This window comes from Lonchura striata, chromosome 6 (assembly GCF_046129695.1).
Source record: "Lonchura striata isolate bLonStr1 chromosome 6, bLonStr1.mat, whole genome shotgun sequence".
NCBI lineage: Eukaryota > Metazoa > Chordata > Aves > Passeriformes > Estrildidae > Lonchura > Lonchura striata.
Window position 1 is genome coordinate 59,391,330 of NC_134608.1, and position 26,238 is coordinate 59,417,567.

At 38.0% G+C, this 26,238-nt stretch overlaps 1 protein-coding gene and 1 long non-coding RNA gene across 2 annotated transcripts in view; one reads left to right on the forward strand and one right to left on the reverse strand.

Moving 5' to 3' along the window:
- The window catches only part of LOC110469115 (uncharacterized), a 76,975-nt gene extending 54,117 nt beyond the window's left edge, over positions 1–22,858 (forward strand). The window contains exon 4 of the long non-coding RNA XR_013340216.1: positions 22,844–22,858. This is a non-coding gene — a long non-coding RNA (uncharacterized LOC110469115). The remainder of the gene's footprint in view (positions 1–22,843) is intronic.
- Positions 1–26,238, reverse strand: part of SPON1 (spondin 1) — a 189,959-nt gene that overhangs the window by 84,941 nt on the left and 78,780 nt on the right. The gene's annotated exons all lie outside the window — the stretch shown is intronic.

Consider the following 26,238-nt stretch of genomic DNA (forward strand, 5'->3'; position numbering starts at 1 on the left):
TTGTCACCAATTACCACCAGGGCTAGTGGCAAGGAGGTCTCGCAGTGTCTCTGAGTAATTACTGCCAAGATCACTGAAACAGATGCTTCAGTATATCCAGCCCTGTGTGATGAGAGCCTGGTCCTTCACAGAAACATATAACACACCCAGGGAGGATAATTATGCAGCCTCTCTGAGACAATTTTTCATCATAAACCCAGGCAACTAGGGTTCAAATCTCAGTGTGCTTCTTTTTTCTATGCTGCTTAGTTGGGCCAAATGTGTATATAAAAAGAAACATTTATTACAGGTTTGGAAATAATCTTTTAGAGCAGTGTCTCAGGTTAGAAATGGGGGTGTGTGTTCTACTGCCATCTGTCAGAGGTGGGGCAGTTCTCTGCTGTTCTTTGGGAAGTTTTCTTTATCTCTTCCACAGCCAATCCTCCCTCCAGGAGATCTCTTCTGTTCATGGACCATTAATTATTAATTATCTCCTGTTCATGGCCAGTGAGTTTCCCTGCGTGACTGAGAAAATTCCATCATCCATGGGGAGATGCTCTGCCCAGGAGAGGAGCCAAGCATTCCTACCTGGATCCAATCTGACCTGGGAACAGCACAGCAGCCTTTGCCCCCTGCACTCCCAGAGGAGCAGCTTCCTTCCCCCTGCATTCCCAGCAGAGCAGCTTTCTTCCCCCTGCATTCCCAGAGGAGCAGCTTTCTTCCCCCTGCATTCCCAGAGGAGCAGCTTTCTTCCCTCTGCATTCCCAGAGGAGCAGCTTTCTTCCCCCTGCATTCCCAGAGGAGCAGCTTCCTTCCCCCTGCATTCCCAGAGGAGCAGCTTTCTTCCCACTGCATTCCCAGAGGAGCCCAGGCCCATCTCCCCCAGCCCTGGAGCTCCAGAGGAAAATTCCCCCCTTGTGCAGGATCCTGCTCCAGCAGAAGCACAGCTGGCACTGCAGGAGGGCTGAGCCACCCTGGGATGGGGCTGAGCCACCTCCCTGACACACAGGGGGACAGGGCTGCTCTGACTCTGGCAGTGTTTTTTGGGTTTTTTTGTACTATTGCATTTGTATTTTTAATTTTCCTAGTAAAGAACTGTTATTCCTACTCCCATATCTTTCCCTTAATTTCAAAATTACAATAATTTGGAGGGATAGGGTTTGCATTTTCCGTTTCAAGGAAGGCTCCTGACTTCCTTAGCAGACACCTGGCTGTTCAAACCCAGACAAACGGGGCTTAGAAAGGATCACGGCAATGAATTCCACATTTCCACCAGAGAGACACAATATTTGCCAAACCCCATGACTTATTTCTAACATTGCTTGTGGGCTTCCTGAAATGTTCTGTATTAACTGATTCATTTCTCAAATTAATAAAAAGCAAACTAACAAATAAACAAACAAAGCCTTACATTATATATAAATCTGACCCTTTCAGTGTTTTTCTTCCAGAAAGATGACTGACAATGACACCTCATGCCCATTTTTTTATCATCCTGTGACTCCATTCATAACCTTTCTCAGTTATTATTCAGGGACAATGATTTATTATCATTTAGACATATCAATCAATCTAATCTCCAGGACATAATACTTAATATAATAAAGTTTCACATAAAATGCTTGCCAAGAATACATTGTCTTTATCCTGCCTGCAGTGAAAACCAATGAAGAAACTTGGTTCCATTTCAGCTTAACTGTCTAGTAATCTTCAGAGATCTCTCTTACATAAACATATATTTACCTTGTTTTTCCCCATGCACTTTACTTGTTTGTAAAATTCCTAATGAGTCCCCTTAGTATGTTGTACATTTCATTTACCTCACTTAATGCTTCCATGGACAGACATTTATTTTTCTTTCATTCAGATTTCATTTTGGCTCACTTAAAATCTCTGAGAACTGCATTTCATTATTTATCCAAATGTGTCATCCTGGCTTTTCACTTCCATTCTGCCAGTGGTTTATTTAGTTATTGTTGAAAGAAAATGTTTGAGCTCAAATATATCTTTTCAAAATGATTTTGTAAGAAAAACCCTTCAGATATAGCATGAAAATATTTAGATGTTACAAACCAATTTTTTCAAAAACTATACCTGTTGAAAAGTAAGTGGTGAGTTCTAAATAGCTTTAGATAAAATCTGACACTGTAAATCTGGCACTGATGTCTTTGGTATCAGCAGCTGCACCAGAAGACAGAGATTTCCTGAATGTTCCTATAAATGATCAAATCTTTAAAGATATCTCCTAAATCTTTAAAGATATCTCCTTGGCATAAGTAAATGAGGAATAAAGAATGCTATTTTTTTTTTTTTTTGGTAAGGTACACACTGATTTAACAGGTGCTATTTGCTTATTACATAAGTACCTGGTCAGCTTCTAATTATAAAGTTGATGGAAATCTCAATATAGAATGCAAAATTTTGGCTGATAGACTTAAATATTTTAAATTTTGAGGAACAACTAAATGCAAGAAAAAATAAAAATATCCCCACTGGAGCTACACAGAGCAGGACATTTGAAGAAATTTACACATAGTAGGAATAAAACTTTGTTTAACTTTATTTGGGATCAGGCAGGGAGAGAAACTACTGTTTATATCCTGATTTCCTAACTATAAGGTTTATGCCCATATTCACATGTCATTACACACCACTGAGTGCAACATATATATATATAAAAAGTTAATTATAAAAGTCAGTCCAATACCCATAATGAATTTAGTCTGCTTCTATCAAGCAAATCTCAGAGAAGTAGCTTTTTTGCTTTAGTCTGCAGGAGTTAAATATGAATGGGTCAGATTTACTTGGAATAGCACAGAATTACACATCAGGGCAAGAGCAAACCAAAAATAATAACTTCATCTATCTGGAGACCAGAAATTCAATGACTGAGAAATGCTGCACTATGACTCAGGACCACTTATAAAGATATATTGTTGTAACAGACAAGGCAGAAATTATCTTTGTCAAATACCACCAGCTAACATTTTTCTTATTTTAAGTATGGGGGCTTTTTCAAGAGATCTTATTTCAAAATATGTAACTCTGAACATGCTCAGGAAGTAACAGACTGCATGGCAAATAAAGGAAACAAAAGCAGTGAGGTTTTATCAAGGGGGGAGGCACACAGTGATTTTATTCTTAGTTTGGTGAGGGAATCAGCATCACTAGTAAAATCCTCAGCCTTTGCATAGCCCTCCATGGGCTGAGCCATTGGTCTGCTTATTGCGAGCCATGAACATCATGTTAATATTTGTATTATTGCTTTTTATGAGCTGCAGGGACAAATGATAAAGCTGCACTAATATAAATATTTGTCACAATAAACTGTAAGTAACATCACTTCATCATCCTGATACTCTGGGAACAACAAACTCCATCAAACACGTTGCAGTGCCCGCTCTACATGGTTACAGGAAAACAAGAATAAAGAACAGAGGGAAAAGCCACAGTTCATCTCATGAGTTTTCCTCTTGTGGATTAATACAATGGTTACCATGCTACCTTGTCAGGCTGGAGATAAGTGGAGCTGTTGGAAGCTGAAACCTAAAACGGTTTCAAGCCTGGCTGTGTTCACACGTTAAGAAATGACTGGAAGCAGCCTCAGCTCAAGGAGAACTGAGCACTGAGAAAAGACATCATTCTAGAAAAACAGTATACTCTCCAGCTATTCTTTCTTTTATTGTCTTTTCTTTTTCCCCTCCTGCTGTTGTTGAAATGTTAGCATCAGTTGGCACAATTTCTGCTCCCTGCCTGCCAGCATTTCAGTAGAACACTGATCATTCTGATGAGAAAGATGAAAAAACTATCAGGTTCAAACAGAAAGTTGTATAAAGTTCATGCATGATTCAGTCTCCTGTAGCCTATAGCATAAATCTCTCGAGCTAAACTGTAATAAAGAGCAAAAATAGTGCAGGAAAATGAACCCTAAAACTTTAAAGATCACTGTTTACCCCTGTTATTACCCAGTGCAGTATGGAAAAAAAATACCCAGCTACTTTCAAAACAAGCAACAGGGAAAACTTGAGTAGAGCACGAACACAAGTCTTTTTAAAATGTATGATCCCTGGCAATGCTGTACCTTTGGCACCAACATTTTTAATTTCCTGTATGTTACAATTCTCAATGTAGGAGGCTTGGATGCACTTGGGTTTGTAGAAGAATGACCCTCAACATAGCAGGTGTCACCCAGCTCAACTCAAATGCACAATTTTGACCTCAGTGCTCCCTCCCAGTCCAGCCCATGCACCCAGCAGAATAAATCTGGGCAATCCTGGATCACACAATCCTCCACAAAAGGCCAGGAAAGACCTCTTCATCTCAATGCAGAAGCAGCTCCAACCTGTAGCACTTAGTCCCAAATTCAAGATCCCAACAGCCTCAGTGCCATTCACAAAGTCAATTTTTAAATGGGAAAAAAACTTAGTTTAAAGTAATTTAGAAACAGGAGGCATTATAATCAGAAATGGCATCAAACTTTCTGATTTTCAATGAAAATATTACTGAAATACTGTCTTTATTCAGAGTTGCAGCTCTCCCACTCAACTTCCTATGTCTACAATGACATATATTTACAGGCTGTAACAGTTTTTAACATTTTCCAAAAGAACTGGGCTGCAATATGTAAACACTGATCCAAAAGTTTAAATCATAAATCGGGGAAGCATACTCTGAAGATAGGAATGAAGAGAGCTGACTTTCATTTGTGTCGAAATTAGCTGCTGGTAGGTAGCTTAGAGCTGGCAAGTTAGATATTTTATTTAAAAACAAAAATGTTTGCATGATAGTAGCAGCTTCTAGATTTTTCTGTTATTTTCTGGTGATAAAAACCTTTTCTGTGCCATCTTTGTCTATTGGAAATTGCACAACTTTAACTTAGGAAAATTGATGAGCTTTTTTGGCATCTGTCCTGTTAAGTAATCAGATTCATTCAAATTGCAGTACTCAATGTTTGTATAGCTGTCTTTGTATGTGTTGAATGGCTATATACCTACATGAAGCAGAAAATCAAAGAAAAGGAAGATGAGAAGCTCTAAGAACCAAGCCACAATGTTTTTTTTTCCTCTCAGATGACACAATATCATTTAAAACCTTAAGAGCTTTCCTCACAGAAAAGCTATTCCCCTCAGTTTTCATGATCTGTCTTGTACTTTCTTATAATGAGAGAAGAACATTCCAACTGTTTATTTCCTCCATTATGTCCTTGCCCCTTTCAAATATGAATGAATCCTGTGGAGGAGCCTATTATGTGGTGGTACCATACAGGTATTGGACACGTCTTTGCAAAATTAGGAAAAAATTATTTTCTTCAATAATGCAAACAAAAAACCCCCACATTATCCAGCTTTGATTATGTCCTTCAGGTATCTGAGAGTCTTAAATAAACCTCTCTTGCCCTTACCTTTACCTCCCTATAGGTCTGATTAAATGCACTAAACAGACACAAAACTACTTTTCTGAGTTGCTCGGTGCATTTAAAGCTTATTTTTCAAGATACACAAATATCACAGCCTAAAATACCTTTTTTTTTTTTTTTCTCCCAAACCACCATGAATGTCCTTAAAACCAAAGGCTGATGATGAGCTGCCCTACAAGGCATCTCCCCACACTGCTGTCTGCAACCCCAGCCCTGCAGAGAGGCTGCCAATTTGGCCAAAAAGCAGCTGTTTTGAAAACTCCTCCAGGATAAGATCACTCCTGGCTTGACAGAGATTTGGGGCTTGTGGTTTTGGAGTGAAAAGTTCAATGAAATACTTCACTACCCAAAGAGTTCCACTCAGAGCTGTTCTCCAGTGCAGAGATTTGCCCCCCAGTTGTGGTTAAGCAAAGCTGATGCCTGCAGAGGACTTCAGGCTTCTTTTGATATCTTCTACATTGGCAACATAAATGGTCATAATGTCAGTCAAATAATTAAAATGTTTTTAAAAGAAAAAGAAATAATTTAAAATTATTACACATGTAAGACCTGCTGCTTGCCTATGCTTGTAAAACTTCAGCAAAAGGAAAGATGCACAATGCTTCTCAACATTATATAAGAAATTTTACAGTAGATATACAATTATATTTAAAAAGGACTGTTTTAAAGGCTCTGTGGATGACTGCCTCCAGTGGTAGAAGCTTGGCTAAGAGGGATTGCTTTAAGATGTTGGTATCTGTTCAACAGCTGATCTTGGGTCACTGGCACGCGTTTTCCAGTAAGCATCAAGGGCTGGGGTGGCTCTGGGGGTGCTTTCAGCTCTGGGAGCTGGCTTCCCCTCAGCCACGTGGGAAGAGCAGACACAGTGGGTTTGAAGGCATGTCAGAGAGGAAACTCCCATGGACAAGTGATGCCCTAAGTTTTAGCTTTCATGTTTTTCAGATTCTGTGCTGCCTAGGTATGCCACTCTGAGTTTCACATTAGTGTCAGTAAATTCTCTTCACAGGGTAGGCAGACAAAACAATTCCTTTTCCAGCTTGAGACCAAGGACAACCATTACAAGCTTCAGGTCCAAAAAGCATAAACAATGGGGACTGAAGAGAGAAAACAAGCAGGATGGGGCTGCCTGGGCTGGAGCTGGAATGGGACAATGAACTCCAAGGTGCCAATGGAGCAGAACTGATCCCAGGGAGAGCCCCGGGAGCGCTCGTGCATTTTGGGACCATTTTGGGCCATTTGGGTGCAGCCCTGGCTGGGCTCTGGTGCTGCCCAAGGTGCATCCATGGAGGAGATCCTTTGAATCAATCCCTGCTTTATTCTTTAGCTGTGCCTAGTCTCTGTACCCGGTCAGACCCTCTAGGCATCAGCAGCTCCTCAGTTCTGCACAAGAGGGGCTCTGTAGCCCTTCCTGGCTGACAGGTACTCGTGCAAGCCACGCAGCACTAATTAAAGCACTGCTGCCTCTGCTCCACCAACACCTCCCTGCCATGCTGCTCAGCACCCCCGTGATTCCTCTGACTAACTTTAGGCACGTGGGCAACTTTTCCTGTCATTAGGCAAGAAAAACATATGGCTGTTGGGCTGTGCCTGTCACCAGCTGCCACGCTGGGCTTGAGCAGCCCTCGGCTGAATCCTGCAGGGAGCATTCCCTGGATGTCCTGCACATCCTGGTACCCGAGTGTGGGTCACCTCATGTGACCTGAGAGCTGCCACCCCAGCTCCTGTCAGAACCCCAGCCTGGTCCAGGGGCTCCGTGTGGTGGGAAAGTCTCTCCTCCAGCCCGTGCTTCCAAAGAAAACTCAGCAGCTTCTTGTTGTCTGGTCTCAAGGCAGTTTATTGCAAATTATCTAAAAGATTTTCTTCTGGGGCTGCTGTGGTTTGCTCACAGCTCAGGCAGAGGCACACACACACCCTGACATCCTCTCTGACCCCGACTGCTTCTTCTCTCCCCGCCCAGGCCTGCTGCTGTCTTTTATATGGTACATTATGTGTTACATGGTTACAGTTTTTCCCCAATGCCTATTACCTATATTAAATGGTGGTTTTCTATCTTTTATATGGTACATTACGTGTTACATATTTACAGTTTTTCCCCAATACCTACTACCTATATTAAATGGTGCTTTTCTATCTTTTATATAGTACGTGTTACATGTTTACAGTTTTTCCCAATGCCTATTACCTATATTAAATGGTGTTTTTCTACTCTAAACCAATCTGTGAGTGCCAACATCACCAAGAACATGGAGGTAAGGAAGAAGAAAGAGGAGGAACAGGACCGGCCTACATTCCTCCATTTTAAAACTTCTGACCCCTATGTACAAAGTAAAACTCCCCCTGTACAGGTGTTAAAAACCCCCTTGTACAACACTGAAAAATTCTTCCCTCTACTTTGTAACTACTTCTCTTATAATATCTAAACTTCTGTGACTGCTTGTTCCACCTTCAAAGTTGGTAAATCATTGCATGGCTCAAACTCAAAATCACAGCTGTTTCCTGCTGCCTGCCAGGGTCTCAAATGCTTCTGACCAGGGCCTGGAACCTCCAAAAATGTCTGAGGGACATTTTGAGTTCCAACAAGCTCCCAGCAGAGCTGTGCCCTGCTCCATCTGCTGGGAGCCAGCAGGACTCGGGCACACAGCAGCTTGTGCTCTCCCAGGGCAGGACTGCTCCTTGTCCAAACCAGGAGCCAAGCCAGAAACTGGCCAGCTCCCATTTGCACCAGACCTGAGCCTTGCTTCACCCAGTTTCAGAATAGAAAAGCTGAAAACTTAATGAATTGGACAGACAAGAAGGTCTAAAGTGCCCACCCTACTCCCCTTCCCTTTTTTCTTCCAATTCCTCGGTGGCAAGCCAGAAAAAGGTGGCAAATTCCAAACAACAGATCCACATGAGAGAATCTCAGGGATAACATTAGTGTTTCTGGAAATAATCTCAGAAAAACACAGCCTCTGCTACTTCTCTGAGATTTGCTTGATAGATCTAATAGGATGATTTTACTCGTAGTGCATATCTGCTCCTAGACAGGCAACGAGATTACCCAGCGCTGGATTTCCACTGTAAAATTCAACTTTCTTTCCCATATGGCAGTAATTGCAGTGTAGGATCTCAGTAGGCATATAAAACAGAGACTACAAGAAAAGATATGTAGCACAGGCAGGCTCTGCCAGCTCTGGAAACACTTCTATGCAAATTGAAGCTAAACCCAGAATTTTTAATTAAACAACATAAGTGTATTGTCAGGTTTGGGAATCAAAATAAATATAGGTATTAAGTTTAGGTCTGTGTGTGGGGCAATCATCTCATTGATTATGTTACAAAAATTATGTGTAATACAGACTCTAAATACTGCAAGATTATACAAATCTTGATAAATGTTAAAGGAAGCAACCCTGACTCTGTGAAGATATTAGCTATCCCAACAGGTTTTGTCTTCATTTTTTAATTTGAATCTTTGTCACTACCAGTGAATCGATAAGGTAGGGCTCAAGGAATACTGAAAAAACTTAAGAAGGAGAAGAAATGGAGACTGGTGCAGTTGATTTTTCTGTTTTGAAGTTTTATGTCAAGAAACAAAGAGAAGTTGAGAGAGGAATTATTAAATCTAGAATGACCAGAAAGTTAAGGTTTTACCAGGAAACTGTAAAGGCCATGTGAGCTAGCCAATGTAACTTTTTTATGTGCAGTTATGAGGATAAATTTTTTAATATATATAAAAAACAAGGTCCATTTTTCATCCAAAGTTCTACTGGGTGTGTTTAGAGTGGCATTTGTTCAATAAATTACTTTTTATTACTTCTCCTTGCTGTTAGCACTGCAGTGCTACTCCAGAAAATGAGAAATATTTTACTTTCTCTCACATAGTAACAAAATTCTTAGTAAACTCTACTGTTGCTGCCATTTTTGTACATGATGACATGAAGTGATGATACTAACAGTGTGAATAAACCTCAAGTGATATTTCAGTCTTGGTACCATTTTTCAAAATTGGAAGTTTAGAACACCATGGGAATGCATCTTTCTAGACAAACCTGCATTTATTTGCTAATAAAGCTGTGTGCCTGCTATATGACCTACCCAGCTTTTTATCCAGTTTTGTTACCAGGTATTTAACTTTTCACAGGTAAAGCCAAAATTTTAGACTCCTATTTTGACAACGTTTTTCCATACTGTCTCTATAGATTGTGTTTCATAAATCTCTGGAAAACAAAATTTGTCCTCCAAAATGATAGTCATAATCATAAACCACTGGGGAAAAAACCCAATGTACATTTTTTTTCCTTTAAATCTTGTTGTAAAGGATGTAAGATTTAGTACTCCTTTAACTCAGTCTCTTGTCTACCACAGGTTGTTTTTAAATTTCAAAATCCCTTCAAAACCTTCCTAAATCACCATTAGTTTCCTCATTAGAGATGGATGTTTCCTCCTTTAACTGCCAGGCACATGAGATGCTGTTCACACATGAGATGCTGATCCTTAAATATTGATCCACAAGTAGATATTTTTCAAACCATGAACATAAAACTTCCTAGGAGATTCTGCATTGTTCCCTTTAAGATGGTAGGGACAGAAACTTATCACTGAATAACACTGATTAAGTGTAAAAAATGCTCTGTTTTGTACTATCAAAACCTATCTTCTCTAATTCTAAAAATACACAGAGGTAGGAAATGCCTGTTACAAAGGAGGATACTTCTGAATTGAAATGATGTAATATATTATTACAAATCTTCTCCTGCTTCTTTAAATCTTTCCAACACTGGGAAAAAAGAGATCAGTAAAGCACTATAGTTTTGATTCTTCACAGGATAGGTTAGTTCAGCTGTTCACCACAGTTGTTGAGAATTTGGAGTTCATCCAAACATTATATAATCACAAGCTGGTGTGCTATGAAGTAAGAAAGCAGCAAATCAGAGTGTGTCCTCATCTGTTATTGGGAAACCATAAATTCCAAGCAAAGGAGAGGCTTTTTGCTTCTCAAATGCATGGTGTGCTCTCGTGTGGACAGAGAAGTTTCTCCTGTGCTGTATGGAAATCCTGAAGGAACTGCAGTCTGCCTCCATGGGGGAACCACGATTCCTGTTTGGTGGAACACACTTTGCTCATTTAGGAAGCACAGAAATTCATCCCTGGCTTTGGGAGTACTGCCTGCTTACAACAACTCATTTTATACTGGCTCTGTTAAATTCAGTTATTGAGACAGCTCCAGGCTCTACAAGCAGAACCTGCCTCTGACCTCCCCTCTGCAAAGTGAAAACAAAGACTAAATAACTGAGAGTGCACAACGAGAATGAGAAGCACTTGAGAACAATAGCTGGTTAGGCGAGCAGCTATTTAAAATATTAGTAAATCAGCATGTGGCTCTGGAAAATACGACATTTAAAGCCTCTCCCATTCTCTTCCTCATTTCTCATTGTTCTTTCAGAGGCATGAAGCAGTCAAGAACAGCATTTGTTTAGCATTAAGGAAGAGCTCAGCCTAACTGAGAGCTCAGGGAAGCCTCAAGCACAGGGCAGATCATTTATGAATTTGGTGGGACAAAAGAAAAACCCATATTTATCAATGTGGCACCTTATGAAGAAAACGTTTCTTTCTTTTTTTTTTTTTTTTTCTTTTCCTTCAATAAACAACGTTGCAAAGTGAATTCTGAGATCTCAAGGAATTCCATTGTGACTTGATATATTCCTATAAAGGATACTCTTACTTCCATCTTCCTAATAGGTTTATGTAGCATACTTTAAGGCAGCATGCACACAATGAGCATAAATTTTTTACACTGCCCTGCAAATCACTGAAGGAGTTACATATAGTAAAGGAGTAATATACATCAAATTGGCTTGTAAAAGGCAAGGCAAATATAAGATGAATGGAACAGCAATGCAGAAAAATAAGCCTATTAGTGCTGAACTCACTAGCAATATCTCATTTAAAAGTATTTTAATTAATACCAGTCCTTGAATGCTTGTGGCAACTGGAACAAATAAACAAGTTATGATGAGGTGCCAGTGTTTTCCACCCTAAGTAAATTCTCACATGATTTTATTTACGATATTTTAATTGTCTGTGAGGAGAAATTGTTACTTTTGATTTTACTACATGCCTTTAATTTGTTTCTGACTTTCCAAATATTGTTTCAGCAGCAATGCTGGTAGAGAAAAACATAACTTGAGAAAAATATAACTACTGAGGGCAGCTTACCAGAAATGGTGCTGTACCCCCAGAGTAGGTGGTGAACAGCAGTCAGATAAGAAACACAGCCAGGCTGCACAAAACATCTCCAGGGCAAAAGATCAGACAGAAAAATTCTCCCAGGCTTCTTCCAAAAATAATGCTTTTATGCTCTGTGGTGAAGTAATTAAGAAACTTTTTTTACTAATAGCTTTCTCCATCTATTAGAGATTGGTACTCTGCACAGTAGACTCCTTATAGCATAATTTTGCTCAACCCACTCATGATCTTATTTCCTAAATATGGCTCTACAACAAACTTAGCAACAAGCACTCTCAGCAGTAAGTAGAACAATCTATTTTGATAAACTGACTCAGTTTAATTTTAACACTGCATGAGGAAATATTGATTTCCAACACGCCCTGCACATTACATCATTCTTCCTCCATGGCAAAGTTTACATAGGTGCTGCATATTTGCATCTTCCATAAGCCAAGCTCTAGCACTGAGTAGCAATTTAACCAGGGAATGCATAATTCAGCAGCTCCCCACACTTCCTTGTTCACAGGCACATTACATCTGTTTCTGCTTCAATTCAACACCATGAGGATCTTTGATAGACAAGCGTGTTACTCCTGCAAATTTACACACACGCACAGATCTGACACACATTTTCAGCACTCACTTCTCCTAGGATGTTTTTATTTGGGTGACCTGTCCTTACCACTTGCAGCCCTGAATTCCCAGCTCCCCTGACACTGAATCAAGATGGAAATGATTTTCACACTGAGCTGGTCGTTCCCCAGGAGGAGAAGGTGTGCTGTGTGAGATAAAGATCTGCTTGAACAATTTGGTCCTCTTAAAATCCCACCCCATCTCTATCCCCAGAGTGCAAGCTCAGAATTCCATCTGTCATTGAATTCACTGAAGAAAGTGGTAGAAAAGAGACAGGCTGCAGAACAATAAGTTCCTTTGAGTCCATGGATGTTGGGATCCATTTCCCCAACTGTTTGCCTTCTCTGAGGGGATTTCTGGGCAGCATCCCAGAAATTCAGTGGGCTGCACATATATTACACTCTGTCATGTCGAGTGGAGGTTTGGAGCTCGTGGATGGAGTTAAAGAAGCAGCAAATAATTCACTTCAGTTGGAAAGAGAGAACGGGAAACAAGGGAAGCTCTCCTGAGCCTCAGTGAAAACTAAGAAGTGAGGGAAGTTATCTTGATTCTTTCAGATGCCCAGCTTATCAACTGTCAGAGGCAGTGTGGTAACAAAACTCAAATTCCTGAAACAAGATCAGCAACTGGAATGAAATCTGGCTCTAAGAAATGGGACCATCGCTCTGAAGATTTCCTTCACGTTTAACTGAATGTTCACAACTTCTCTTCTACATGGGGCATTTCTGCTTATTAAATACCAAGTGGAAAAGTATTCAGTGCACCAAATCCTGCCAAGCCACTCAGACAAAACTGACTATTTCTCTGAGATCACAGGCCAAGTCTATAAAATTTTCCTTTTATTCTTTTCAGGAGACAGAGATTATATAAGATCCATCTATTCTGTTGGCACTGTCAGACCTCTGCAATATACAGGTGCTTGATGTATGGTTTTAGCTTTCCAGACATTTTGATACCCTGTCATTCCAATAAGCTATTGAGATTGAAAAGTGAATTGAGTGGAGAGGAGGAAAATGCCTCCGCTCCTCTGACAGCCAAGAAGAATTTCACAAATGCTCTATTCCCACCGAGGTATCAACAGATAAGCACCAGCTCTATTCCCATTCAGCTGGCACCTGCCCTGTCACAGGAATGAAGATGCATTGTCTTCTTGGGAGCAGCAGGAGAAAATGTGACAAAACATGAAGAGTCATCAGGAAAATCTGCATTAACCTCTGTGACTGTAAAACACTCTGCAGCTCGAGCTAAAACCCACAGGCAGTGCAAACAAGGTGGATTTGGACAGAATGGCAGCAGCAAACATCCCTTTAGAAGAGCTTCAGACCTGGGTGTTTGTGCTCACTAATTGTGTCTAGTGGAGACTTTTTCCAGGAGACTTTGTCTCTGTGAAGATGAGCTGTTGGATTTTGATGTTTTGCACGGCTTGCTCACATACAGCTGTGGGGGGCTGCTCTGTGTAGATTGGCCTGTTTAAAAAGAAGGAGAATGAAGGTATTTTCAAGGCTCATTTGAAGGGGAAACATTGTTTGGTTATCCCCAGCTGCAGCCACTGAGCAAGGCTCTCGGGTGGGCAGATCCACACACAAAACCACGCTGGAGAAAACTCCAGCGGGTCCCTGGGAGAGCTTTGCAGTCTGGCTCAATGAAGTCTCTTAGTGCCATCTACAACCCAGGTTGTAGCCCTGCCTTCCGAAACAAGCAGATCTCAAAGAACCTGCCACACAGAAACTTCAGATTTTCATACTTTATCATGCTGCCTCATAAAACCTAAAACTTTGGGCTTGAGCAGAAATTCATTGTGATGGAATAAAACTGCAAGATTGTTTCCTCACACAAGGATGAAACAAGATTGTGCATTGTATTTCTATTTAGGAACACAGGCAATGTCCTCTCTGGCCACTCTACACAGGATTTTAAGGAGGCATCATTTTATAATACATAGTTATTCACTCTCTAGGTGCAGATGAAACCCCACCTACTCTATCATCCTCATACCCCTCTATTCCTGATGACAGCTGCTGCATGCCACATGCAGAGTTCTCCTAAAATATCCTCAAAAAAAAAAAAAAAAAAAAAGTCGCAAATAATTTTTTTTTTTATGTTTGGCAGGAAGCAGAAAATTTAGATAGTCCCTATCAGAGCTGGTTTTAGAGACCAACCACCACGAAAACAATCCTTGTTGAGTATAGCCCCTCCAGAACTTTACACCAATATTTACACTGAAAATTTTGAAATCAAATCAAATCAAAACAAATCAAATCAAATCAAGCTTGACTCCTTCCCCTCCTAAAACACCCTTGGAACCCCAAGAATTAGAGCTCCTGGGTTATGTGAAATTGGAATTTTTGTGTTAATTTTAAATACATGGTAAGAAATCAGTCTGTTGAGATCCCAGTCAGCTTGGGATGTTTCTCTCTATCCCCCTGTATATAAGAATCAAAACCTTTTGGTGCAATTACACTTCTGGCAATCTTTCTAAATCCAATAATGCTCCCCCTGCAGCTGCCATCAGGAATGTTTTAAATTTATAAAGATCAAGCCTGAGCCTTTAGTGGCTGGAGTTTTTAGCTAAATAATTCTTTTTAAGATGGGTATGTATGTGATGATTTTTGATAATAACTGTATTAATCATGACACCTTGCTTGTTTCAATGTGTGCAGAGATTAATTAGTAAGGTCATTAAAGGACTGGTTTTGGTTGAAAAGAGAAGGGGGAGATATTGGGACACACAAGACAGATGATGGACCTTGGACTTGGTTAGCATAAGAGATTTGATAACAGGATGCCTTGGCAAGAGCAAACAGAGCTTTGAGGATTAAATCAAGATTGCAAGAAGATTAAATCAGAGTGACCTACTGGAAAAAGAGAATTACATCAAACTCTTCAGCAAGAGATGTTTAAAATGTATAAGTTTGTTTATGGGATGATTAACTTAATAATTGTAGTAAAACATTAGTAGCCTTCCTAAAATAGTATATAAGCATAGATATTCCACAATAAATTTGGATTCTTTTGACCGTCTCACAGTCTCCCTGTGTCCCCCCACCACTGATGGTTGAGGAAATGGTGGAGAGGGGCCAGCAGCTGTGGACTGTGCGATGCTGCAGGGCAGGATGACCCAGCACTCCCAGCTCTGCCCAGAGCCTTGTGAATCAGCCTGCAGTGCTTGAAAATTAACTCAGCCAAGCTCCCCCCAGCCCGGGAGGTGCACAGCGGGAGCCAGGGGGTTACATGTTACATGTTACATGTTACATGTTACATGTTACATGCACCCAAGCAGTTGCTGTTTTGTGCCATTTTGGTCCCGTTTGTCCTCTTTTCCTTTTGTTCCTTCTGAAGTAATCCTCGTTGGGATGACCATGCTGGATCTGCTCCCCAGAGCGAGGATTAGCAAAATATCCTGGCTGAGCTGCTGTAGGAAGAGATGTGATCTGCTCAGGAGCAGATAGGAGGATTAAATGAATAAGAATTAACACGAATTGCTAAGATTTTGGGAGGCAGAAGTGACTGAGATGAGAACAGACTTAGTAAGAGGTGTGGGAATTGGTCATGAGGGCTGCCATATATTCATTGGCACGCAGGGTTTGGGGTTTTTTGTTCTCTCAAGATGCCTTTGGCACATTTGAGCTGCTCTGTGCCACTGCTGCCCTTCCCCTTCACAGAAATATGGAGAGGCTGAAACATAAACTTTAAGGAATTTAGAGATTTTAGTTAGAGATAAGCCTTACTGGAGTTAATTAAAATAAATGGGTAGGCCTTGATGAAGTTAAGAGTTAGTAGTTAACTAATAATTGATTGCTTGTCAGCACAATGTTTGGTTAGCTGGGTTTATAATGAAGAATACATAAACTGACAAAGAGCTTTAGGAACATAAGACAATTGTGGCCTCCTCTGTTCTGAAACCAATTGAAGACAAGGAATGGGAGTTCTACCAAGAGTTCATTTGTCATATTGGCATTGAAAAGATAGAAAAGTCAGGAGGAAGACACTGCATTTAAACTATAACCATTAAAAAACTCCCAAAATTAAATAATAAAACTAAAATTATGAATATATAATTTAAGCAAACATTAATATAATATAATATAATATAATATAATATAATATAATATAATATAATATAAATAAAAATTCTAGAACTTTATAATACATATACAAAACAAAATAAAAAATTAAAAACAATAACTGATCTTTCTTCATGTTCTTCATAGATTTAAATAATATTTTATAATTCAATTAAGAAAATCTACATTACAAAGCACAAATAATTTGTTACTAAGTTAAGAATAAAATTAAGTTTAAAATAATTTCTTAATCAGGCAATTCATCTTTAAAAATCCTTATAAAAATACAAAACCTTTTTATAATTTATTAATAAAATACTATCAAACTCACCACTTATAAAACTGTAATATAAGTAAAATCCAATAAGCATCTAAAGCCAGTCTCACACATTTAATCTCAACCCTAACAAAAAAAAAAAAAATCCACAGATTAGGGCATTATTTACTGAAAGGAAGCTGTTTTCAATGCATAAGACTCTCCGAAAATGAACTTTTCACCTAGATACCAACAGACCCTTTGGCCACTAGGCTGGCTTTTAATTTTAAAACCAGGAAATCAAACCTTTTTTAAAATTCAAATATTAGAAATCTTTGCATGAAACCATAACAATAAAAGTTTTGTCCTTAGGATCATTGTCCCTGATTCATTACAGTAATGTGTAAATTTGTTTTGATATGCCTTTATTAACTTAAATATTGTAATTGTGTGACAGTACGAAATGGTCTAAACTATCAGATCTACTCCTGCCAGATTTTGCTCTCTTTTATTTTCAACAGATTTTCCTTTTCCTTTTTCCTCATGAGATGTGAAAATAATGCATACAAGTTGGAGAATAATGAGAATGTGCTCCTTTACTTTTGTTTCAGTGCTAAAATAAAGCATCAGTAGGATTAAAATAATAAACCACCGTCTTTACAGCATATTTAGCTTGCAGAACTAAGCAGCTTTGTTATTAGAAATTCAGTTTTTCACTAGAATAGATGCAGAATTTGTCTTGTGCTTGTAAAATTTGATCAAATTCCCTTCCACTTATTCTAAAAAGTAAACAATTTCTTGTTTCCCTAGAGCATCCCCTGACAGATATGATAAAATTTCATTGATTCCATGTTTATTATTTGGTAATAAAAGCACAGTTAATTCCCCGCATTGTAAAAATATAATTAATACTTATTAATCAAATGGGTTTAAATTCTTATGCCTTGCCACACCAAATATTTGGCATCTTCAAGTTTTTCCTAATTACATCCTAATATATTCATTCTTTTACCAGAAAGCCTCATCTACCAGTAGCATCCAATTTTATTGTTTTCTTAATATTTAATTAAGGATATTTTACACAGTTTTTTTACTGATCAGTGGATTCCGCAGCACGTAGCAAGCATCCCAAAACCAGAATTATTAGCAGGTTTTTTCTTCCTGTTTATTGCAATTAAATCTTTAAATTTTATTAATTTGGTGATTTCTATGTACTGATACTCTCAGAAATATAATTTAAGCCTTAAATGAGTTTTTACTATTTTTTTCACAATTATTTAATTGACTAGATTGATTAACGACAAATGAAGAAATAGGGGATCACACAGTTGGACTCAACCTTCAAGTTTTTTTCCAACCTAAATGATCTTATGATTCAATATAAAGTAAGAAAACAAGACATATATGACAAAATTTTAGGCCACATTAAAAAAAAAAGGCAAAACAGAAAAGAAATGCTGCAAGGATTCCTACTATGTCAAATTTATCACTTTGCAACTTTTATACCAGTTTGATTATTTCTTTCCATGTATGGCTGCAATAATATCATTTGTGACTGAATTAAGGTCTTCAATTTATTAACCTGCATGACTTCCACAGTTGCCACCTCACAGAAGGGAAACAAAACCAGGGTAGTGAATTTTTTGGCCACAAGATAAAGTAGAGAAGTAGAGAACTTGTCTTTTTGGATTTCCTACTCAGATCTGCTTGGAAGAAACTGAGAAAGAAATGCAGGCTGTGAATATTTATTTTCATAAGTGGTTTTGCAGGAACCCTGAGTAAAATTGTGAATGCTCAATGCACTGAGGATCAGTCTGGAAGTCCACAGCACCCTAACAGAAAAAAGAGTAATTTCTGGTACTTTGGTTAATCCTATCAGGCTTTCAAATAACAAAAAAAACCTATATATATTTAGAATATAAAAAGTGCCAATGCTAAATAAGTTAAATAGGTGTTTTAGAAAGGCATAAATGTGCATAAAAGGAGCATTTACAGTACTCAATAATCCTATTAGACCAAGTCTCTGCTGTCTCTTCTAGAGAAACAGGATGAATCCCATCTCCAGGAAAGCACTCATAGAAAAAACAACCTTATTCTGGTAGATGGGACAGCTTGTATTTATGGTCTCACATAAAATTAAACATCATATTATTGTCATAAATATATATATATGCATACAGATGTATACACCATGGCACCATGGGATATACTCCAAAAGGAGAATTATGAAGAGAGCAATAGAACTTTTGTCCATTATTTCATAAAGAAATAAAGTTTCAGTGTGATAGAAAACAAAATGGGGGAATTAATATAAAATACAATAGATAAATAGGAACAAGATGGTTACTATTCCTATGAATAGTAGGAATAGTAGTCTTTTAAAGTCTGACAGCCCTTTGGTTTGGCTGGGAGATGGGTTTATTTTATCCGAGGTTTTATTTTTATTTTATGGTTTTATTTTAGCCCAGGATTCATCAATCAATGAGATTCTGCCTTTATTTGTACAGAAAATTGAGAGCAGTGGAAGATGCTCTAATGGCTCGAGCTCCACTTAGAAATATGAGGGGGACAAAGCAGGAATCCTTCACTGACACTTCAGGAAGGTGCTTTATATTATTCTGATATGAAATATTAACAAAATAAGTGGCTGAACATGACTACAGCAAGAAGGCAAGATCCAAGTTTGATTCATGAAGTAGAGAGCCTGGAAGGGAGCATCTCCCTGTGTCGTGCCCTTCTCTCAGAGGAAGGTAATTCATCTGCATCTTCCTCCTCTAACCTCCTGACAATCTTCCCTAATTATCCCCATCTAACACAAATTTGTTTTCACTTTCTACCCTTTTCTCAGTCGTTTTCAGATTTGCAGCTGACAGATGAACAGCACCATCACATAAACTGCAGTTTCTTAGGAAACCAATCTAAAAATGAACATCGAGGCTTTTCAGATATTTTAACCACAGTGTTACAGTTCGAGATCCATGCTGAAGAAGAATGAATGCCTGTGACAAAGAAAAACAAGCACTCAAGTCCTTTGAGCAGCTGAGGTCTCATTTGTGCTGCCACAGCCTGGCCTCAGTAATCGATAGGTGCAGAACACAGTAATTTTAATTTCCCCATGCTGTGGGGAATTTAAAATTCAACAGTTTAAGGAAGGGGCCACAGTGCACTGAAGATATATATATATATATAATATTGGAGGAGCAGGAGGCAAGCTGCTTCCTAGTCATATTTTACCCTAAAATACCTTGTAAAGAATGCAGGGATTAGTCTTGGGTTTAGAGACTTGTTTAAAGAGTAAAGAAGGGTGTAAAATATGGGCAGATGGGAGGTAATACGCAGTTGAAATTCTTGCAGTTATATGAAAGCGATTACAACCTTCAAGGTCTTACTCAAAATCTCAAGGAGATGGGTGACTTTTAAAATTTTCTTTTTTTAAAAGAAAAATATGCTTCTTTTATTTGTAGCCCAATAACTGGAAATATGAATGTATAATCAAAAAAGGAACACTTACAGAAAGAGGAAGTTTCTAGTTCTTCTAAACCTCATTTTCCTCTATTCTTACAAATGGATTTTAAAATTATTTTAATGACATAGAATGATTGATTTCTTCCTTCTTTTTTTTCTGGTTAAAACTGTGTATTAGATTAGAACCATATTATTAAGAACAACACTAATTTGTTATAGAATATACAAAGCAATAAACAGGTTTGGAAGATAGCAAAATTATGAAAATAGAGTTAAGGTTATTCGCTAACCATTAAGAAAATTATATTTAGTTCAAGCAGTTCTATTCCAAACCATTAACATTTTTTCCATTATATATGATCAAATAAAACCAGAAAAACCTACAATGGCTAAAGATAATAATGGAATAAAGGTGTTGCACCCCTAAATTACATGGCACAATGAAGTATCATGACCAAAGACTTCATTGTTTCTCTGTGAATTACTCTGAAGAAATATTTTAAGTCACAAATTTAAAAAGCATAAATATTTCTGAATAAAAAGCAACTTCATTATACATAAAAAAAAATATATATATTTTAAAATTTTATTTTAAGATTTATGTTTTAAAATGAAACACAGTTGAGCCCTCAATTTTTGCCTTATGGTCATTGTTAATAGTTGTGTCAAGATTTGCCAAAATGAAGAATCAGCAATAGAAAAACAGAAAATAACACTAATTTTAGCAGTAACATCAGAAAAAACTGCTTCTGTAAAGCACCTGAGAACTTTTTTGAAATAAAAGAAGCAGTTCTTGAGGAAAATAAAAGGCAACATGCATTTCTCTGAAAAACACTGATCATACTCCTGCTCAATCTATAATATATGAATTTCAAGTACTATCACGTAGCACATTGTTAGAGCTACTTGGTTTTTTTAAACTCTCTTAGTGGATTTTGTTAAATCAGGAAGATCTATTTATAACTTAAAGGTTTATTATCCTCTGCTAGCTTTTTCTTGTAATTGAGGCTTTTTCACTTTTGACAAAATTCATAAATATTAAGGTTCACCTTAGACTATTTCAATCTTGCTTCAATTACCATCATCTGTTAATACAGCTTGTGTGACATGATGAGAGTATCACTCTTTGGAAGTTGCTCACTCTCAGTCAATTTTGCAATTCTCTCTGGCAAATTATTGCATTAAGTGCATTTCCCATCATTCCAACCTGAGACCAGTGCATAAGCTGATGTGCACCAAGAGGTCCCATTTGGAAAACCACTGTGGCCCCTTTGTACTTTGAACCAGGCTCACACCTTTCAAATTCATCCACACACAGTCCTGACACACCCAAAGCACTATAGAACCTCCCAATTACATTTATTTAACTATTTTAGGGGTGGGAAAAAAGTTGTGTTGCACATGAATAATGCAAAACACAACATTTCAGCACAAACAATGAGTTTCCATTGCTGCATCAAGGCATGCTCTGTCTTGAGATAAAGCCAGAGCTGACTCAGAACAAACAGGTGATTAAACTTCAGTCTAACTCCTCACTAGTTTTACATTTAAAATGCTAATTGTTTCAAAAAGAAGATGGGCATAGCAAAATTTAAAGAAAAGAGTGAAGGTATAGATGGCATAAATACCTTAACTTCACAGTCATGGCACTTTTTATGGTTCAGCATTTTTATGGTTCAGACTGTTTCCTGGGAAACATGCTTGAGAAAAAAAATTCAACAGCAATTAGGTCCACAGATTTATGCATGTTTAGAGATTCCCTGTCAAGGAGGAAGATAAGGTATTTGAAGTACTGACAGGTTCTAGCAGCCAGACAGAATGGGGACGGATAAAGGCATGAAAATTTGCTGAAGTCTTTTAAAAGAAAGTAATTCCTCACACAGTAGTATTAATGTCCTACTGCTGTTAGTCTGCATTGTCAGCAAACACCTTAATGAGGAGGTCACAGACAAGCTGCTTTATTCTGCAGGCACCATTAAGCCTATTAAATTTATTTCAAGCTTATTGACACAATTTTGCATTTGAAAGCGGCAACCGGTGGCACGAAGCCACTCAAAAGTTATTAACATTCAAACAAAAAGTCTAATTTCCCAGGAAGTCAAAGGTTCTGAGGGTCACAGTCAGTGCTACTAGGGAGGCATATATGCAGTAACAACTTTTTCATGGAGAAGTAAAACCCTTTTCTGTCTGTGATGGGAGGATAGAGGTCTGGGGACAGGCTGGTGTGTGTGCTGGCAGCTCCACACGCTCAGATGCTGCAGGGATCACAAAACCAAGGGTGGATCTACAACTCTTCATTTCCCTTTCATGCCCAGAAAAATGCTCCCCTCATTTCCCTTTCATGCCCAGAAAAATGCTCCCCTCATTTCCCTTTCATGCCAAGAAAAATGAGGGCTTGGTGTTGGCCTCACCTATTTGTTTGATTGAGGGCAGCAAGAGTGGCACAACAGCAAGGTTATCACAGAAGCTAAAAATACTTGATGACAAGGAAGAAAACATAGAGAAAACTTTCTTGTGCCACAGTTGCAGCCAAGCACAATAAAATTCTCACAACCCAAGAAACTTAAAAATAAATTCTTCCCATATATATATAGCTCTTTTTAAATTGTATTGTCTTAAAATTGTCAGGGCTATCTGAAATGTTCTCATGGGAGATTCAAATGGAAATCTATTCACATTTGCAGAGGTCTCAACCTAAAATTGTGTCTGGCACTGTACAAGCTGTTTCTTTATTAAAAAAAAAATCAAACAAAAAAAGACAAAACCAAAATTGCTTGACAAGCCACTAACCAAGACTCTTTTCATTCTGTTTTCTCCCAGGCTTCCCACTGTTATTTGGACACAATGTGTGCACTGGATAAAGAAGGGAAGAATGGCTTCCAAGGTAAGAGAGAAATGTTGTTTTTGGAGCATCAGCACTGTAGGCAAGGGCTGGTATTTGAGTGTGGTTCAGGATGTTTGCTTGGGGGGATCCTGCCTATCAAGACTCCAAGTGAGTTTCCCTCTAGAAAGTTGGGAAATCTGCTGTTTGCCAGTATAATTCTCATTAGTGGGACACAAATCTTGCAGTTTACTGCTTTAACAGAACCAGACTTGTCCTTAACTGTCTTCCATCGTCTCTCACAAAGACCTCATCTTCCCCTACATAAATTTTGTTCCAGAAGCCAAACTTTTTGGCTCCTCTTCTATGTCACAAAAAAATCCTTGGATTCCCAGTGTTGTTTGTATAGGGTGGGCGTGACACTTTTCATTCATATTCTTTGTGTTGGTCATTTTAATGCATGAAATAAATTTTTTACTCCCATCACAATAAAAAAAAATTGTTTATCAAAAAATAGGTTTAGGAAGAAAACGGACCTGTTTTGAGGCATAAGTCTTTGAAATAAAATATTTATGTTCTTAATTTGAAGTGTGTGGGTTTGTTTGAAGTCATTAATTTTGTGATGACACTAGTGATGGTGCATTTTCAGATGCTCCTTTGAGAACCATATAAAATACAATACAGCAGCAAAACTGGGGAAATTTAAAAGAAAAATAAACACCAAAAAACAAAACAAACAAAAAAAACCCCAAAAAAACAGAAAAAAGCAATCTATTTTACCAGTATGAAATCTTATGAATATCTTACGATAAATGAACCAAAGATTTCACATACACCCTTTCAACAAACCACTTTATCTGTGCCCAATTCTTATCTACACTGGAGATAAGAGCATGTCCTGACCCTCAAAATGTATCATAAGACAAAATATATTTTGAACTGAGTCTTCAGGAAACAGCAGAAGCAGTGGTCATCAAGTAAAACCTGCAAGTAATGTATGGTTATTAAAAGAAACAACCACATCCAAGTGCTGTGGTGTACTGGGATGCAAATAAAACAATTAGGAGCCTAGGAATTAATAAAGCCTTCATTTGTGTCACATCTGAAATATCTAACCAATATAGCTGGCTTTAATTTGACATTTCTTCCTAGGGCATATGACAGGAATTTAATTAAATCAATATATTTCTCCTCAATGTTAAGTATCTCTTTTTTTTTTATGTCTATACGTGCATCTTGACCATTATTAAAATCCGTAATTCAAGTCAAGTAAATGTGAAAACTTAAAAGAAAAAGCCAGTAAGTATGTACAAAAGCCAATTATGTACAAGATTGGGGGGGTTTTCTATTTTTAAACAGTATTTTTATTTCAGAGGAGAAGACTTTAACAGGTCAAATTTCTAGAGTTGTTTATTAAGAAGGAGTATGTTAGGGAATAAATAATTATGGAAATAACATGATCAATTCACTGAAAGTTTTCTGATAAACACTTCATCTTATTTGCAAAATTTATAGGTGAAATTTTGGGAAATGTGTATAAGAAAACCCAAACTGCCACCAAGTGAATATTTTGATGGACATCCTGGAAATTTTATCTGAATTTAGGACAAGAAATTGTCCTATGTGAGTGTGAAAGTGTCTTCTTTATGGGACAAATGTCCCTTAAAACAGTTTTTTTTTAATATAAATATATCTAAGAGAGAAACTTTTTTATTTAATTCTGAGGAGATCCTGATTTAATTTTGTGGATGAAATTGTGAGTGTGAACCAACATCCAAAGACCAACATCCACAAAACTCACAGCAACACAGCACAATTCTCATTTTATGGTCTTGCTCTGTACAGAGTCCCAGAAAAAAAGGAAAAGGAAGGAAATAACAGCTTGATTCCTTAGTTGGAAAAGAAAGAAACAAGATGGGCTTCTTGCTACTGCTCTACAGGAAAGTACAAAATCTCATTGGAATGGGAGAAAAAAGCTGGAGTATTAAACCCTCAGAAGTACAAAATGGAAGGTATGGTTGGAAAAGCTGGTGGTTCCCTTCTATCAGCAACCAAGTTAGCTGCAGAAAAGTTTATTAAGCAGCCTGGATTAAGTTACTGCAAGACCACTATATTCTTGATTTAGGAATAATGTCTTTTTCTAATAATTTTCTCTCTAAATTAACTTCATCTACAACCAGCTTCTGATGAAAATCCCCCAGAGGTACAAGTCCTTGCTTTAATGGGAAAAGGCTCAATCTACCTATTCCTTAGCAACCAGTTTACTCTGGGTATAAAGCAGCACAATTTCTAGAATCCAAACAGATTGCAGTGATCTGTGTTGTTCCTGAGGAGAATTTAGGATTTTTTTTGTCATTTGCAAAACGACTTTTTGCCAGTTTGGCACCTCCCAAGTGCAGCATAAAGAAAATTGTTTTTTCTTTTTTTGTGTATTTCCACTTGGCCCAATCAGCTTTTTATCAAAAGATGGGAAGTTGTATGGTGTTATTGGTTATTTTGTTGGGGTTTTTTTTATTTGCTCTTGAATCCTAAATCAAGGTGAAACAAATATAAAAGTAATTCTTCAAAAAAACGTTCTGCATTCATCACCATTTAAATAGATCAGGTGAACCAATCCACCTCAATAAAAACAGGATTAGGAAAACAAGCAGGCTGAATTATGCTTTTAACTTTAAAAGTGATCGTTCTGTTTACCTCCAGAGAGCATTCAGAGATAAATGGCTGCTATTAAAGTGATGATCTCATCAACACATGGCAGACTTTCTCTCCTCACACACTGTGAAGAAAATAGAATTATCCTTCTTCTTGGAACCCATCTTATTTCCTCATGCCTCACAAACTGGGAGAAATGAAGGCAGCATCATCAAGTGTGAGCTAACATGGAAAGGATTGGACAAAATATTTTCATTCACATTTGCAGATGAGAAACATTTTAATAGGATTTTAATTAATTCCTACAGAATCTCCCTTTTCTCCTGAAATGGCAATGGAGTGGTTTTCCTTTCGCCTTAAAAATATTGGAGTAATCCATCTCTCTTTCCCTCCTGCATGGGTATCAAGAGGAGCTGACCACATTTCCTTTCTTGAAGATGAAAATCACTTTACAATGTCCTACAAGGCTATACAGAAGCACAGGAGATCCCATCCTGCCTGGCCCCACAGGGAATTCACAGGCAGAGCCAAGAAATCCCAATGGTTTTCTGCCTCAGACAAAAGTCAAGACAACTTCCTGTGTCCTCAGACAAAAAAAAAAAAGACTCTACATTACCCATCCTGTTTAGCTAGCCAATATTCCCACTAACTCCTTAACAACAGCTTCCCATGCAAATTAAATTTGCTCTTTCACCTCATAATTGGAGTTTAGTCTCAAGCAGCCCCAAAAGTCATGAACAGC